We start from the raw sequence: 14,707 nt of genomic DNA, 5'->3' as shown, positions 1-14,707 counted from the left end.
TGAATGATCATCTGCCTTACGTTATCTCGCAGCTGAAGAGAATGCTACACTGAAAACTACCTTGCGTTATAAAGGGTAAGTGAAACATATCTTAAAAATATCTTTCATACATTTCATTGTGTACATTAAAGAATGTAAGTTTGCCTTTTTCCTGTAATCAATACTTAATAAAGGATTTATTTTTATTTATTTATATACAATTTCATACGTGGTTCGTGATAGTAAACTCGATAGGACACAGTGGCACTATGAACATCCGAATCACTCATCATTCGAACATTCAAATATTTATTCGAATATTAGTATATTCCAAGTAATGTTAACGACGTTAATATGCTTGCCTTTATAGTTAATAATGTCAATTCTTACTTAAAACATACTTCCTTAACAGGACATTGAAGAAAAGGTAGTTGCCAACGGCCATACCATGCTGAATATACCGGTTCTCGTCCGATCACCGAAGTCAAGCAGCATCGGGCCTGGTCAGTACTTGGATGGGTGACCGCCTGGGAACACCAGGTGCTGTTGGTATACTTTTTCTAATTTTGTTTTTCACAAAGACGAATATTCTCACATCGTTCACCACGATAATTTCGTAATCATGCATTACTTAAAACAATTAGCAACGCTTTCCACGCGCTGGTCTTTTTGAGTATTCACCGACAAACCTACGTAGCTACAATAACTCACTCGAAGCCATATGCATTCGCCAACGGCCATACCATGCTGAATATACCGGTTCTCGTCCGATCACCGAAGTCAAGCAGCATCGGGCCTGGTCAGTACTTGGATGGGTGACCGCCTGGGAACACCAGGTGCTGTTGGCATCTCTTTTTCAAATTTCATTATCCTTCAAGTACGAAAATACTAGAAACATTAATTTTATAGTACTTTCAAGAGATAATTTATCAACATTATTTCATAGCGATTAATCGATATTCTAAGCGTTATACCCACTATTTCTTACACTAACAGCCTGTTTATTTGCACGGCACATTAAAATAACCTGATTTCCGATCCGTGTGCACCTACTACTATACTTAACACGGAATGTATTACCACTTTTTAAAAGTAAATTATTATGACTAAGTGTAGATCTCCGGCGAGTAAATGCCTTTCGTATACAAGCACGACACATCTCCGCTATGTGCTTTACTTTTTTACTAACAGCATATAGAAATTGGATTTCAACGTGTTTCTACATAACAGAATGAAGCAAATTTCGTGATTTAACTCTTTCGAATAATGTGTTGGTCCTGACAAGGACCGTTTGAAATGAAAAATCTTGAAGAAGATTTTTACTTAGAGCTTGTGTACTTGGTAACAGCCTTCGTACCCTCACTTACAGCGTGCTTGGCAAGTTCACCAGGCAAAAGAAGGCGCACAGCTGTTTGGATTTCCCGGCTGGTGATAGTTGACCGCTTATTGTAATGGGCCAAACGAGAAGCTTCAGCAGCAATACGCTCGAAGATGTCATTAACAAAGCTGTTCATGATACTCATAGCTTTGCTAGATATGCCAGTGTCAGGATGCACTTGCTTCAAAACTTTGTAGATGTAAATGGCATAGCTCTCCTTCCTCCTCCTCTTCTTCTTCTTATCTCCCTTGGAGATATTCTTTTGGGCTTTACCAGCCTTCTTTGCAGCCTTTCCGCTAGTTTTTGGTGGCATGATGACTCACTCGTTCAGCAAAATTAGATGTGTCCGCCGATTTATCGACTTCATTTAAATTACAGTACGTGTTTCAATTCGCGCCAACTGCCTTGCTTTTCATTTGATGCACTCGGGTGCACGCTTGAAGTAGTAACAAAACTGACTTGATTCATGGGAGGCCGCAATTTTTCCTCTCATCTTATTACGAAAGAATATTGAACAATGTCTGGTCGCGGCAAAGGTGGAAAAGTCAAGGGAAAGAGCAAGTCCCGCTCCAGCAGGGCTGGCCTTCAATTCCCAGTAGGCAGAATCCATCGTCTTTTGCGAAAGGGTAACTATGCCGAACGAGTTGGTGCTGGCGCTCCCGTGTATTTGGCTGCAGTCATGGAATACCTGGCAGCTGAAGTTCTTGAGTTGGCAGGCAACGCTGCTCGTGACAACAAGAAGACTAGGATTATTCCACGTCATCTGCAGTTAGCTATCCGTAACGACGAGGAATTAAACAAGTTGTTGTCTGGAGTTACAATCGCTCAGGGTGGTGTTTTGCCCAACATTCAAGCTGTACTTCTGCCCAAGAAAACTGAGAAGAAGGCATAAATGTAAGACCTATATCTCATACAAATCGGCCCTTATGAGGGCCACAAACCCCTTTATAGAGGAGATTTACGATTGAAATGAATTGTTTTCGATATACAGACTCATCAAAAGTGTCTGAGATAGTTGCTTAGTTTCATTCGAAATTCTCGCTGCTATTCGATTAATTAGTATATGTGTAGTCGTCGATCGTAATTGAAGCCCATAGGAAGTCACACTAACTTTAGAATACTCCAAACAGCGATGTGCTTAGTTCCCACTACATTATTAATTATAAGATCATTACCTTTTGTATTGTCGCTAGCTACATTTTTTTGATATTTGCGTACATCGGGCTCATATTACCCAGAGGACAGGACAGTCGAGCCCAGATTCTCAGCAATGGAAGAAAACCTCATACCACATATTCTCATGTACTTCATGCTAGACAAAGGAATTTCCAACATTCTTAAAGCACTCATGTTTCTCTCTTGCGTTGGCTTGGCTGAAATTACTCTGTTCAATATGTTCTCGACATTTATTATTGTTCATTACTATGCCCCAATGACATCATGAACAGAGCGGATCAGAAAACTTTCCTAAATTTCTTTTGCAACATAGTAATGACATTAAATGCACACTTAAGTACGATTTATTCTTTGCAAGGTCGATATTCATATTTGTGTGATATGTGTTATATGTATATGGTTTGTAATACGCAACTACTCTTATTCTCTGATCTCAGAACTCATTTGCTACTGTGCCCAACGAGCGAGCCTAGGTTTCTTGTAACTACTGCCTTTCTTTAGTAAATAATGTGAAGTATACAATGCATTAACCTACATCTCATATTTGTATTACTCTTTATTTTAGTAACCCGCTACGAAGTGTCATTAATTTACATGTAAATCACAATAGACACTACCGCAAAAGAAAGAAATCGAACCCAAGACCACGTAAACAAGATAAAGGACAAGATTCAGGTTTCTAACGCATTATTCGCCCCTCACAGCACAGTATAGAAGTTGTATAAGCCTCTATACGTACATCCTACTGTCAGAACAGAAATTCCGACTTGCGTTTCGCATCTCTCATGCTCGCTACTTCCAACAAATCGCCAATTTCCAACCAGAACCCCTTCTCCAGCATTAATACTGCTACATGATATGAATACGTATACATGAACGTACATAATGTAAAAAAAAACGTATGATTTTCTCAAATTAATCTCTCTACGTCTGTAATTTAGTGTGCATCAAAAGGCTTTAATGTAGTTACACGAATTCTTATAATCTAACAGAAAATCGCACAAAGTAAATCTTTCCCTTTATATAAATTTGTTGGCTCTGAAAAGAGCCGTTTATGCCAATTTTATATCCAAAATAGGAGGAACCCCAACTTAACCTCCGAAACCGTACAGGGTTCTTCCTTGCCTCTTCAAGGCATACACAACATCCATAGCTGTCACTGTCTTCCTCTTGGCGTGTTCTGTGTATGTAACAGCATCTCTGATTACGTTCTCCAGGAATACTTTCAATACTCCTCGGGTCTCTTCATAAATGAGACCAGAGATACGCTTCACACCACCACGGCGAGCAAGACGCCTAATAGCGGGTTTGGTGATACCCTGGATGTTGTCACGAAGAACTTTACGGTGGCGCTTGGCACCTCCTTTGCCAAGACCCTTGCCTCCTTTTCCACGTCCTGTCATTTCGATATGTTACTGCTTCGCTCACCACACACGAGAAATACAAGCCCAAGCAGCCCAAGACTCGTGGTTTTGTTCCTTCGATCATGCAGGGAAAGCACGGAGGAAAAACACAAAACGTGTCTAAGCCAATGAGAACTGTCCTTTTCGACTGACTTTATCCAATGAGAAATAGCTTGATTTAACGGTTTTGCTCTTTATATAACTTGACTTCATTCAGCGCGCAATTATTTGAAACAAGTCGTGACAGTTGCAATGGCACGTACCAAGCAGACAGCTAGGAAATCTACTGGAGGCAAAGCTCCTCGAAAGCAGCTTGCCACCAAAGCTGCAAGAAAGAGTGCTCCAGCTACCGGTGGAGTGAAAAAGCCCCATCGTTACAGGCCTGGTACTGTGGCTCTCCGAGAAATTCGTCGTTACCAGAAGACCACTGAATTGCTCATCCGCAAGCTGCCCTTCCAACGACTCGTCCGAGAAATTGCACAAGATTTCAAGACAGATCTTCGCTTCCAAAGCTCAGCTGTCATGGCTTTACAGGAGGCAAGTGAAGCTTACCTTGTAGGGCTTTTCGAAGACACCAACTTGTGTGCTATTCACGCAAAGAGAGTCACAATCATGCCTAAGGACATTCAGCTTGCTCGCCGCATCCGTGGGGAACGTGCTTAAGTTTGAAGTTCTGGCACTGAGTTCAAAAACGGTCCTTTTTAGGACCAATACACTACTTAGAGATGCTGTTATCCTAACAAGGATCTTGTCCATACTTGTTATCTTTTTTTTTTAAATTCTCACGCCGTATGTTGCATAGTTAATACATCTACCTTCGTTTTCCTGTCGTTTCGTATATCATCCTATCTTTCAAGTATATTCTTTAGTTTTCCCCTATGTTTACCGATTGATTATCTTCGTTTTATGTGGTCAAGGGTTCGATTTTGCCATATGTTGCATAACTTAACTTCGATTCAACCACTGTTTGCCCTTCTCAACGTTATTAATCTGATAGAACTCGCAGGCGAAATATGTACTTCTTCCAAGGTAGCAAAAGTAATATTATTTTGTCAGAGGTCGCTGCTGTTGAATGCAAACGTTAAACTAAACTTTCTTTAAGTGTCTGTTTGTACTTAACATCAGTTCAATTGTACACCTACATTTCTGCTGGTGTTACTATTTTTCTTTATAGCAATATTACGAATTATAAGACGGTATCCGTGGTTATTAGCGTGTTCCCTTTTCCTAACACTTTCTCATTACACCAGTATTTCCATCATTCATTAGGCGTAATCACCCGTCTCCTTTATCATAAAAATCATAATAGTACGACGTTAAATTGAAACATAGTCTACTTCACTTTCACGAGTTGTAATAAGTTCGAACATTTCTTTCACCCCAGCCTTGAAAAGAGTTGATTTTAGTTTAGTGTCCCTTTCAGCAGCAAGGCTGTTTCAAACGTGGACCTACTTATTAACGTGCAATGCGAAACATTTGAGCTCCCACCGAGAATCGAACCCAGTCAGCCTGCAAAAGTTTTTCTAACAAATGCATTAAGTGCGTTTTCTGTACTGTTTCGCTACTTGAAGATAGGAACAAGGAAAAAGTAAGTGATCACAAATTGACATTACGTAATGTGTTCCCCATTTTTTTTCGAGTACACCATTCTTGACACCCGTGAAAGCTTTCTTTCCCCACCCTCAATTCCCCTCTGTTATAAAGCACTTACATCAAGAAGTGCTTCGGTTAAAAAGAAAACTCAAAGTCCCTTGCGTGTATACTATACATTGCTATGAATGAACATGTGATAATGATAGGAAAAGCACAATTTTACTCTTCTCAAAGTATTTGATGGCTCTAAAAAGAGCCGTTTTAAAATGTCAGATGATTTACTGACACATTTACTTCTTCTTTGGTGCAGCCTTCTTAGCACTTTTCGGTTTTGCTGTAGCCTTCTTTGGCTTCGGGGCCTTTGGCTTCTTGGGAGTTTTTGCCTTCTTCACTTTAGATGGTGATTTCTTAGGTTTGGGAGCAGCAGCCTTTTTCTTTTCACCAGTCTTCTTGGGACGTTTAGCTGCTGGCTTTTTCGCAGGCTTCTTCTCCTTTGATGCTGATCGTTTCGCCTTGGTTGAAGATCCACCTTCAGGCTTCTCCTTCAGCGATGAAGCACTAAGCTTAAACGATCCAGATGCACCTTTTCCCTTGGTCTGAACCAAAGACCCAGAAGCAACTGCACTTCTCAAGTATTTCTTGATAAATGGAGCAAGCTTCTCGGCATCCACTTTGTAGTTCTGAGAGATGTATTTCTTAATAGCTTGCAGTGAACTTCCTCCCCTTTCCTTCAAATTCTTGATGGCGTTGTTCACCATTTCTGATGTTCTTGGATGAGAAGGTGTTGTTTTTGGTTTCTTAGGCTTTGCAGACTTCTTAGGAGAAGCCTGTGCCGGGGCTGCAGGTGCTGATGCCGTATCTGCCATTGCTTTCTGCAATAAACTCAACGATACTGAAGAATGAAATTTTCGCTAGCAGGCAGCGTTGAGTTTGGTTACGGAGCGCGGACCGGATAGAAAGCACTTGCTGAGGCGGGCTGAGGTAAACAGAAGTTCGTAGTTGCCACAACGATAAGTGTGTTTCCTTCTATTTTGATAAACGATTTTTTTCAGGTATTCAATGAATGCACCAGATCCTATTCTTCCTTACTGGCTAGAAGAAACTTTATTCCACATAACTCAAAAGGCATTTGTTTTTATTCGCTTTTCTATTTTATGTTTCAGTCATTGCTAAGTCGGTCACACTACTTTTTCACCCTCCTTGTGCTTATAATTTTCATAATTTAACATGGAAATACTTATCAATAAATAATTATATTACCATGGTAATTAACTTCAATCCTTCCTGTGATTATACGCAAAGTACCATCTTCGTACTGCTTACTATAGTTCAATGAAGGGAATCTATAAAGTAACGCGTGTCGCACACATCTGCCTTGCAAACTCCCTGGCCTACTTCCAATGTATAGACTTTTATTTCAAATCCTGATTTAATTTCATAATTTTCTGTAGATTTTAACATTTTATTACCCAGCTTCTTAATACGAATGACAATCAAGCCTAAATATTTATTCCCTTTAACTTTATTTTTCTTTTTTATTTTGTGCCTTGTTTCATATTTGTTCTTACGTTAGCAATTAACGCACTTACCGTAGTTATGTATGAACAGGTTGTTTCTATATTTATTTTATTCCAAATAAATTAAATATATATACGGATTATTTTATGGTAGTTGATATTTTCTGTTGTTTCCTACGTGAATTGAGGAAACGCACGGACTTTCGCCTAATTCTTGTGCTACTTTCATATGTCTGTATCTGTCGAATGCTGTCGATCTGTCGAAATGTGTATTACTATCTGTCGATTCATCGAGTGAACTGAATTCGTTAACCATTTCACCAGGCGCGCATGCATTTTTTTTTCTTCTAAGGGATCCAAGCTTCGGGGGGCAAGGTTCCAATACTACAAGCCACTATGTCTATATACTATTATTCTGCATTCGAAAACACGATAAATATTCCACTTACTTTTTCACAAAAACATGATACAGACAGAGTACAGATGAAGTGTAAGATCAGATTTATATTGATGATACATCAATATTTTCCCTGTTAATAACTACATTTAATGAGAAAGTCTGCAAATGTATGTTCACTTAGGAACTTTTGCGAGGAGTCCGCACCCGGTGGACACCCCGTGAGTACGCCTCTGCACTTGACTATACTTCGAATTATACTGCAAACAGTTGTATTTTAGTTTCCCCGTTTAGTTCATCGATATCATTAACACAAAGAAAATAGATGTTATAGATGCGTATTCTCAGTTCTCGCTTTATATCCGGACGTCTGCAAAAATCTACTCCTTTTCTTTCTTTCACGCATCCACCAAACTAACAATGATTTGTATTATAATATTTGCGCATAAAATGTATATCTCATACCTTCCATGTTCTCAAGTATTCATAGACAAAAACGGTTATTTTCTGCGAACAAATTGTCCAAACACAGTGCAAATGTCATCTATAGATTGTCCTGGTTCCGTCTGCGTGTACATAACAATGCGTCATAATCATACATTGCACATTAAGGATATCAATTAATCTTCCCAAATTCCTAGATATGCCTGGCAAAAGTTCCGCGTGTTGTAAGGATATTACATTTGTACTACCGACAAGGTGGTATCTTCCAACATTGAAGTTCAATAAACCCCAAATGTGTCGGATATAGTATTTGATTTCTTGTCTCATTGTTTGCGTCAGAGATGTCTTCTCAAGTTAGGATTTACGATACATACAGGATGAGTTGTATATATTGTTGCTGCCAGCTCTATATTAATCCCATATTTGTAAACGAATAAAAACAGTATTCTAATTATAACAATGTGCTCACAATTAATTTTATTCTTAATTGTTATACGTATTGTTGATTAAAAATGAAAATGTTGCTAAGTGAATTTTATTAATATTTTCTGTTGCGTGATATAGGAAGTGAGTGAAATATTGGAGGAATATAGTGTGCGTAGCAGATGATGTGCAGTGGCTTTGGATCGCCTGTGATAAGGTAAGGCATTTGCTATTTTAATTAACGCATTTTATATACTGTAATCCTAATTATTTTTATGTGAATGTGCTTACTACTTGTGTATTCAGTGGGACCGATGTTTTAATATGTATGGTCAAGCAGTGTCGAGCCTGGTCAGTGTGTGGATAGGTGACCATTTTTTGTAAATCGATAACATTTAACTTTGTAAACACGGATGAAGTAGAAGTATATTTATTTTATTTTTTACCTCAAATATGTAGGACACTTCTCCTTTGTACATCAATTATTATTATTAGTTCAACTTGTTTACAAGTTAAATGAAAAGAATAGTCGTTATCGTGTGATGATTGTGCTCATTAGGCTAAAGAAGACTCGTGATAAGAAAGAAAAGAAGAACGGTGCTCAAGTTTCGTCACAGCATATTCTCAAAAATTTACAGGCAAAATTCAGTGTTCTGCATGAAAAGGCATATTTGTACGAAAAAAAAAAAAATTCTGCAGACGACAGAATTAAATAAAGTAATACACATGTATTTTAGAGTTACTGGTGTAAAATCATTACAAGTGCTTTGCCAGGTGGCCAATAAAAAGCACGAATACTATTTAAGGGAGCCAAAACAGGAGAAAGCTGGGGGCCTGAGCGATAGCAAGAATGTGCGTCCAAAGTGAACAGGAGCGAAGGCGACGCGGGTATACGTATAAGCAAGGGTAGTGGAAACCAGTTAGTTTTCGAGTTTCAATAGCACTTGTCATGCATCCATACTAGTAGCGCCCCGCTTGTAAACATTAAGTACACTATGCAAGAATACACCGCCGGTGGAAAATAGTACCTAATACAGTTATCTTTCATATATACTGACTTATTTTACAGTAGTAACCCAACACTAGTAAACGTAAAATAAAAGTGTATAACTTTATATTTAATTCTATCGCCTGGCTTAGTTTTTCACCTGTAAGATGTACTTATTTAGAGCAAGTTTCTTAACTAGCAAATTAAACCGAGAACCACAGCAACCATATATATATTCTTATGATGTACTTTTCTTTGAGTGGTGTTCTCTGTCTATTGAATAACATTTTCTCAGTTTAATGCTAGCAAAAAACAAAACAAAATCAAAGTGTTTCTATATAAATTTAGTTCACCGTGTTGTAATATCACATGGAATTGAAAAACGAATAGTCGAACCTCTGCTATCTCGATCAAACTTCTCAGGATGATATACTGACTTACCGCAGAAGTTCGACTGAATACGTTTCTCAGTTCCATGGGAGAACCTGGAGAAGCAAAAGCCTGCGCAACGGAAAATACTAAATAAACTTGTAGAGCAGGTCAAGATGTATCATCATGCCAAGTTTCATTCAGATCAGAGAAGTTTGGCTGCAGCCATTTTCATTACAAAGCACAAAATGGATGGTCCCTAACCTCGAGAATCTTCACAATTGTCGACGAGTTGAACTGCACTCATCTGATCAAATCAAACTTAAAATGACAGTTCACTTTCAACTGTTAAATAATATGATATGCAGGCTTCTGCTTTCCTAGTTACAGTCTATCCACTGTGGTATGCATATTAGTACAAATGTGAGAGTGCATATTTATTAAAGATTTGCTTCAAAAAGCGATGAAAGACATAGGCATTGCCGCGGGCGGTGATAACAAGATGCCGGAAAACGAACAAGCAGAAAGAATATGGGCTGAAGAAGTGTAAACGACGACGCGGCGGCCCGTAAAGGTGTTGCCGTCCTATTAAATGAATAATATCAAAAGAAAGAAAAAAAAGTAAAAAATTTCGCGCTCGTAATCAAGACAGAAAGCAACTAAAGGAAATCTTTGTTTTACGTCCCACGTTATGCCGCTTAGGCTAAAAGAGGCGCTGATTATGAGAAATGATTGAAATGGTGGTGGAATGAAGAAAGTGGGAGGAAACGGGAGAACCCCGCGGTAACCCACCGCACATAGTTTTTGTCCACCATAAAGTTAACTTGGCGGGGGCTCAAGACAGAAAGACGGTTGGAAAAACAAATAAACGATGTTGCATCCCGTAAAAATGTTCGCGACCTATGAAATCAATATTTTTTCTTAAAGAAAAAAAAGAATTAAAAAGAGAAAAAAAGGTCAAAATTTCGCGCTCGCTTCGCTCGCGATCAGCAGAGAAAAGAGGACGTGACGCACCCCTAAAAGTGTTGGCGACCGATTGAATAAATATTGTGGGTAAAAAAAAAAAAAAAAAAAAAAAAAAGTCAAAAATTTCGCGCTCGCTTCGCTCGCGATCAGCACAGAAAGAAGGACGTGACGCGCCCCTAAAGGTGTTGGCAACCGATTCAATACATATTGTCGGTAAAAAAAAAAAAAAAAAAAAAAAAAAAAAAAAAAAACGCTCGCTTCGCTCGCGATCGACATGAAAAAGGCAACGACGTGACGCCCCGTAAAATTGTCGGCGACCTATTCAATCAATATATTCGGTTGAAAAACAAAGTCAAAAGTTTCCCAATCGCTTCCCTCCCGATCGACATAAAAAAAAAGGCAACCCCTTCACCTCTCCTTATGCATTCATCAGTAAACATACAACCATAGATCACAATACCACTCACATCACCTATCAGTTCTCCACGTCCATCAAGATCCAATCATCGCCCTGGCCCTTTATGATGATACACAACATTACATGTTATTGTGTGCATTGCCCCGCGTTACAATACATGACCAAAAAAAAGAGAAAAAGAGCTGCACTGCCTTCAGTGTAGACATGTTCGTATTCGTAGAAAATGATTTTAGGTACACGATAGTACAGTAATCTATCTTCACATGCTTCAGATGTGAACGATACCTACACATGAAGAGGGCTCCCGAGGTTTCCTTTTCCAATAGGATGGAGCTCCACCACACTTGCAGAATGACGAGAAGTTATGTTAATAAATATATCCCAGAGTGTTTCGTAACTCGCCCTTGGTCCTAATGATGAAGCGTTCTTCAGATGGCCCCGATGTCTCCACACATGATACTATGCGACTTCTTTTCACGAGGCTCTCAAAGATCACGTTTGTGTCCTAACATTCTCTGCAGATATGACACAGCTGCGATAGCGGATCACAGAAGCCTTTCCTCTCCTTACAAGAGACGTGTTTCATTCGAGTATGTGAGTAATTCGACTATCGATTAAATATCTCCCGTGTCACGATAGTAGTCACTTTCAATTCTTCTAACGAAGGTAAGAAAAAATGCTATACAAACTTCCTTTCGGTATATAAAGGATTAGGGGCCCAGAGAATATTTTCTTTCAAGAGGATACATTCTTTTTCGAACACCCTGTATATAGATCCTCTAATTATAACTGCAAACAAAATGTTGATTTTGCAATTGCTTCCATGAGAGAATATTCTGTGCACTTTCTTTCTGAAGGGCCGGGCCTAAACGTTTTCCTTAATCATTAAATTTAGTAGTTATCTACAATTACATAGTTTTCCATTGTTCTCAAAATAAAGATTTTTCTCTATGAATTGTTGAATGTTGCTAGGGATATTGAAGTAATTCTTTTTAGTGTTTTTTTCTTTACAATAATGTACTGAACGCCTGCATTAAGGAAGTTCGTGTGTCCATCTTGCAAAATGTTTCGTCTTTTTTCATGCCCACTAAGGTAAATATTCATTTTGCTCTTTTCTCTGTATGCAAACCACATTTCTTAAAGGCAACATTTTCATACAAATGTAGTACTAAAAACTTCTAATTGGCAACATCTGGGCTGCGAAGAGGAAAAAGAAAGAAATCTCGTACGTATTCGCGCGCAATTCGGAATTAGCCAATGAAAAGCACAAAAGCGGCCACCATCTCTCTCTCTTTCTTATTAACGGTTTTGTACTTTCTGCAGTTCTATCAGTGCTGCTAACCTCTTACTATATCATTGAATATGTATGTTTAGATATATATATATATATATATATATATATATATATATATATATATATATATATATTTTTTTTTACAAAAAATCATACTACTACGGAATAATATTAAATGCCTTTAAACCCTCATTTCTGTTTGCACTTTCTGTTACACTACCTTCCCCGAACTTCTTTCAAGTTATTAAGTGCAGAACGGGGAGTTATACATATTTACTTGCGCTTTGACAATATCTGCACATTGTGTAATAATAGGAGACGTATAAAATAAAACTATATACTAATACGTATATATATATATATATATATATATATATATATATATATATATATATACAGTACACATTCCACTATCCGAGGCTTTCCTTTTCTTTTCTTGCTGACGATAAATTACGCTTTTAGAAATGTTGTCTGAAAACAATAAGAATATGTGCAAAAAATACAATCAGAGGTAGAGGTCTTTAACAGGAAATAAGCAAGGGAGTTGAAAAATTTTTTATGCATGTAAAAAATATAGACATGAACCAACTTGTGAAATAAAAAGACCAGAAAACTACTCTTTCTAAATTATGTGTAAACTTTTTACCGAAAACGAAAGTTGCACGAAAGACTTTTTGTCCGTTTTTTGGCCTCCGGTGCTTGGGGTCCCTGATTCAATCCCAGCTCGTGCCGTGTGAACTTTGTCGTGCATAAAGACCGTGCTCATGGGTTTTCTCGGGTTTCTCCCGTTTCCTCCCACTTTCTTCATTCAGTACTCATCATCACCGTCTCCTTTAGCGTAACCGGTATAAGTATGCGACGTAAATCTAAATATTTCATTTCATTTCCCTTTTCTGCTCATACTGCTGATTATGCGCGATTATGCCAACATCCAACTCCGCGGATAATCGTGCGATTACTGTATATACAACTAATACAGATACAACTAATTATATTATCAGTTACAGTATCGGTTTTTATTTACTAATTTGCCTCACTTTATTTGCATCCCTGCAGTAAATAATTCTTATCGATAATAGTTAAAATGTATATTACATTTTAGTGCTTCACGACTGAATGATCATCTGCCTTACGTTATCTCGCAGCTGAAGAGAATGCTACACTGAAAACTACCTTGCGTTATAAAGGGTAAGTGAAACATATCTTAAAAATATCTTTCATACATTTCATTGTGTACATTAAAGAATGTAAGTTTGCCTTTTTCCTGTAATCAATACTTAATAAAGGATTTATTTTTATTTATTTATATACAATTTCATACGTGGTTCGTGATAGTAAACTCGATAGGACACAGTGGCACTATGAACATCCGAATCACTCATCATTCGAACATTCAAATATTTATTCGAATATTAGTATATTCCAAGTAATGTTAACGACGTTAATATGCTTGCCTTTATAGTTAATAATGTCAATTCTTACTTAAAACATACTTCCTTAACAGGACATTGAAGAAAAGGTAGTTGCCAACGGCCATACCATGCTGAATATACCGGTTCTCGTCCGATCACCGAAGTCAAGCAGCATCGGGCCTGGTCAGTACTTGGATGGGTGACCGCCTGGGAACACCAGGTGCTGTTGGTATACTTTTTCTAATTTTGTTTTTCACAAAGACGAATATTCTCACATCGTTCACCACGATAATTTCGTAATCATGCATTACTTAAAACAATTAGCAACGCTTTCCACGCGCTGGTCTTTTTGAGTATTCACCGACAAACCTACGTAGCTACAATAACTCACTCGAAGCCATATGCATTCGCCAACGGCCATACCATGCTGAATATACCGGTTCTCGTCCGATCACCGAAGTCAAGCAGCATCGGGCCTGGTCAGTACTTGGATGGGTGACCGCCTGGGAACACCAGGTGCTGTTGGCATCTCTTTTTCAAATTTCATTATCCTTCAAGTACGAAAATACTAGAAACATTAATTTTATAGTACTTTCAAGAGATAATTTATCAACATTATTTCATAGCGATTAATCGATATTCTAAGCGTTATACCCACTATTTCTTACACTAACAGCCTGTTTATTTGCACGGCACATTAAAATAACCTGATTTCCGATCCGTGTGCACCTACTACTATACTTAACACGGAATGTATTACCACTTTTTAAAAGTAAATTATTATGACTAAGTGTAGATCTCCGGCGAGTAAATGCCTTTCGTATACAAGCACGACACATCTCCGCTATGTGCTTTACTTTTTTACTAACAGCATATAGAAATTGGATTTCAACGTGTTTCTACATAACAGAATGAAGCAAATTTCGTGATTTAACTCTTTCGAATAATGT

At 38.1% G+C, this 14,707-nt stretch overlaps 4 non-coding genes across 4 annotated transcripts; all 4 read left to right on the top strand.

The window, feature by feature from the left end:
• The first annotated feature begins 412 nt into the window (after positions 1 to 412).
• On the top strand, positions 413 to 531 carry LOC145678291 (5S ribosomal RNA). Its single transcript, XR_014130343.1, has one exon. It is a non-coding gene; the product is annotated as a 5S ribosomal RNA (ribosomal RNA).
• A 177-nt stretch (positions 532 to 708) lies between these two features.
• LOC145678289 (5S ribosomal RNA) lies at positions 709 to 827 on the top strand. The gene has a single exon (XR_014130341.1). It is a non-coding gene; the product is annotated as a 5S ribosomal RNA (ribosomal RNA).
• Positions 828 to 13,870: 13,043 nt separating this feature from the next.
• LOC145678290 (5S ribosomal RNA) lies at positions 13,871 to 13,989 on the top strand. The gene has a single exon (XR_014130342.1). It is a non-coding gene; the product is annotated as a 5S ribosomal RNA (ribosomal RNA).
• Positions 13,990 to 14,166: 177 nt separating this feature from the next.
• On the top strand, positions 14,167 to 14,285 carry LOC145678288 (5S ribosomal RNA). Its single transcript, XR_014130340.1, has one exon. It is a non-coding gene; the product is annotated as a 5S ribosomal RNA (ribosomal RNA).
• The last annotated feature ends 422 nt before the right edge of the window (positions 14,286 to 14,707 follow it).

The sequence above is a fragment of the Thermobia domestica genome, unplaced genomic scaffold (genome assembly GCF_964235325.1).
Source record: "Thermobia domestica unplaced genomic scaffold, izTheDome1.hap1.1 HAP1_SCAFFOLD_2329, whole genome shotgun sequence".
Classification (NCBI taxonomy): Eukaryota; Metazoa; Arthropoda; class Insecta; order Zygentoma; family Lepismatidae; genus Thermobia; species Thermobia domestica.
Note: the sequence above shows the minus strand (reverse complement) of the source record. Positions and strands in the feature narration are given on the sequence as shown.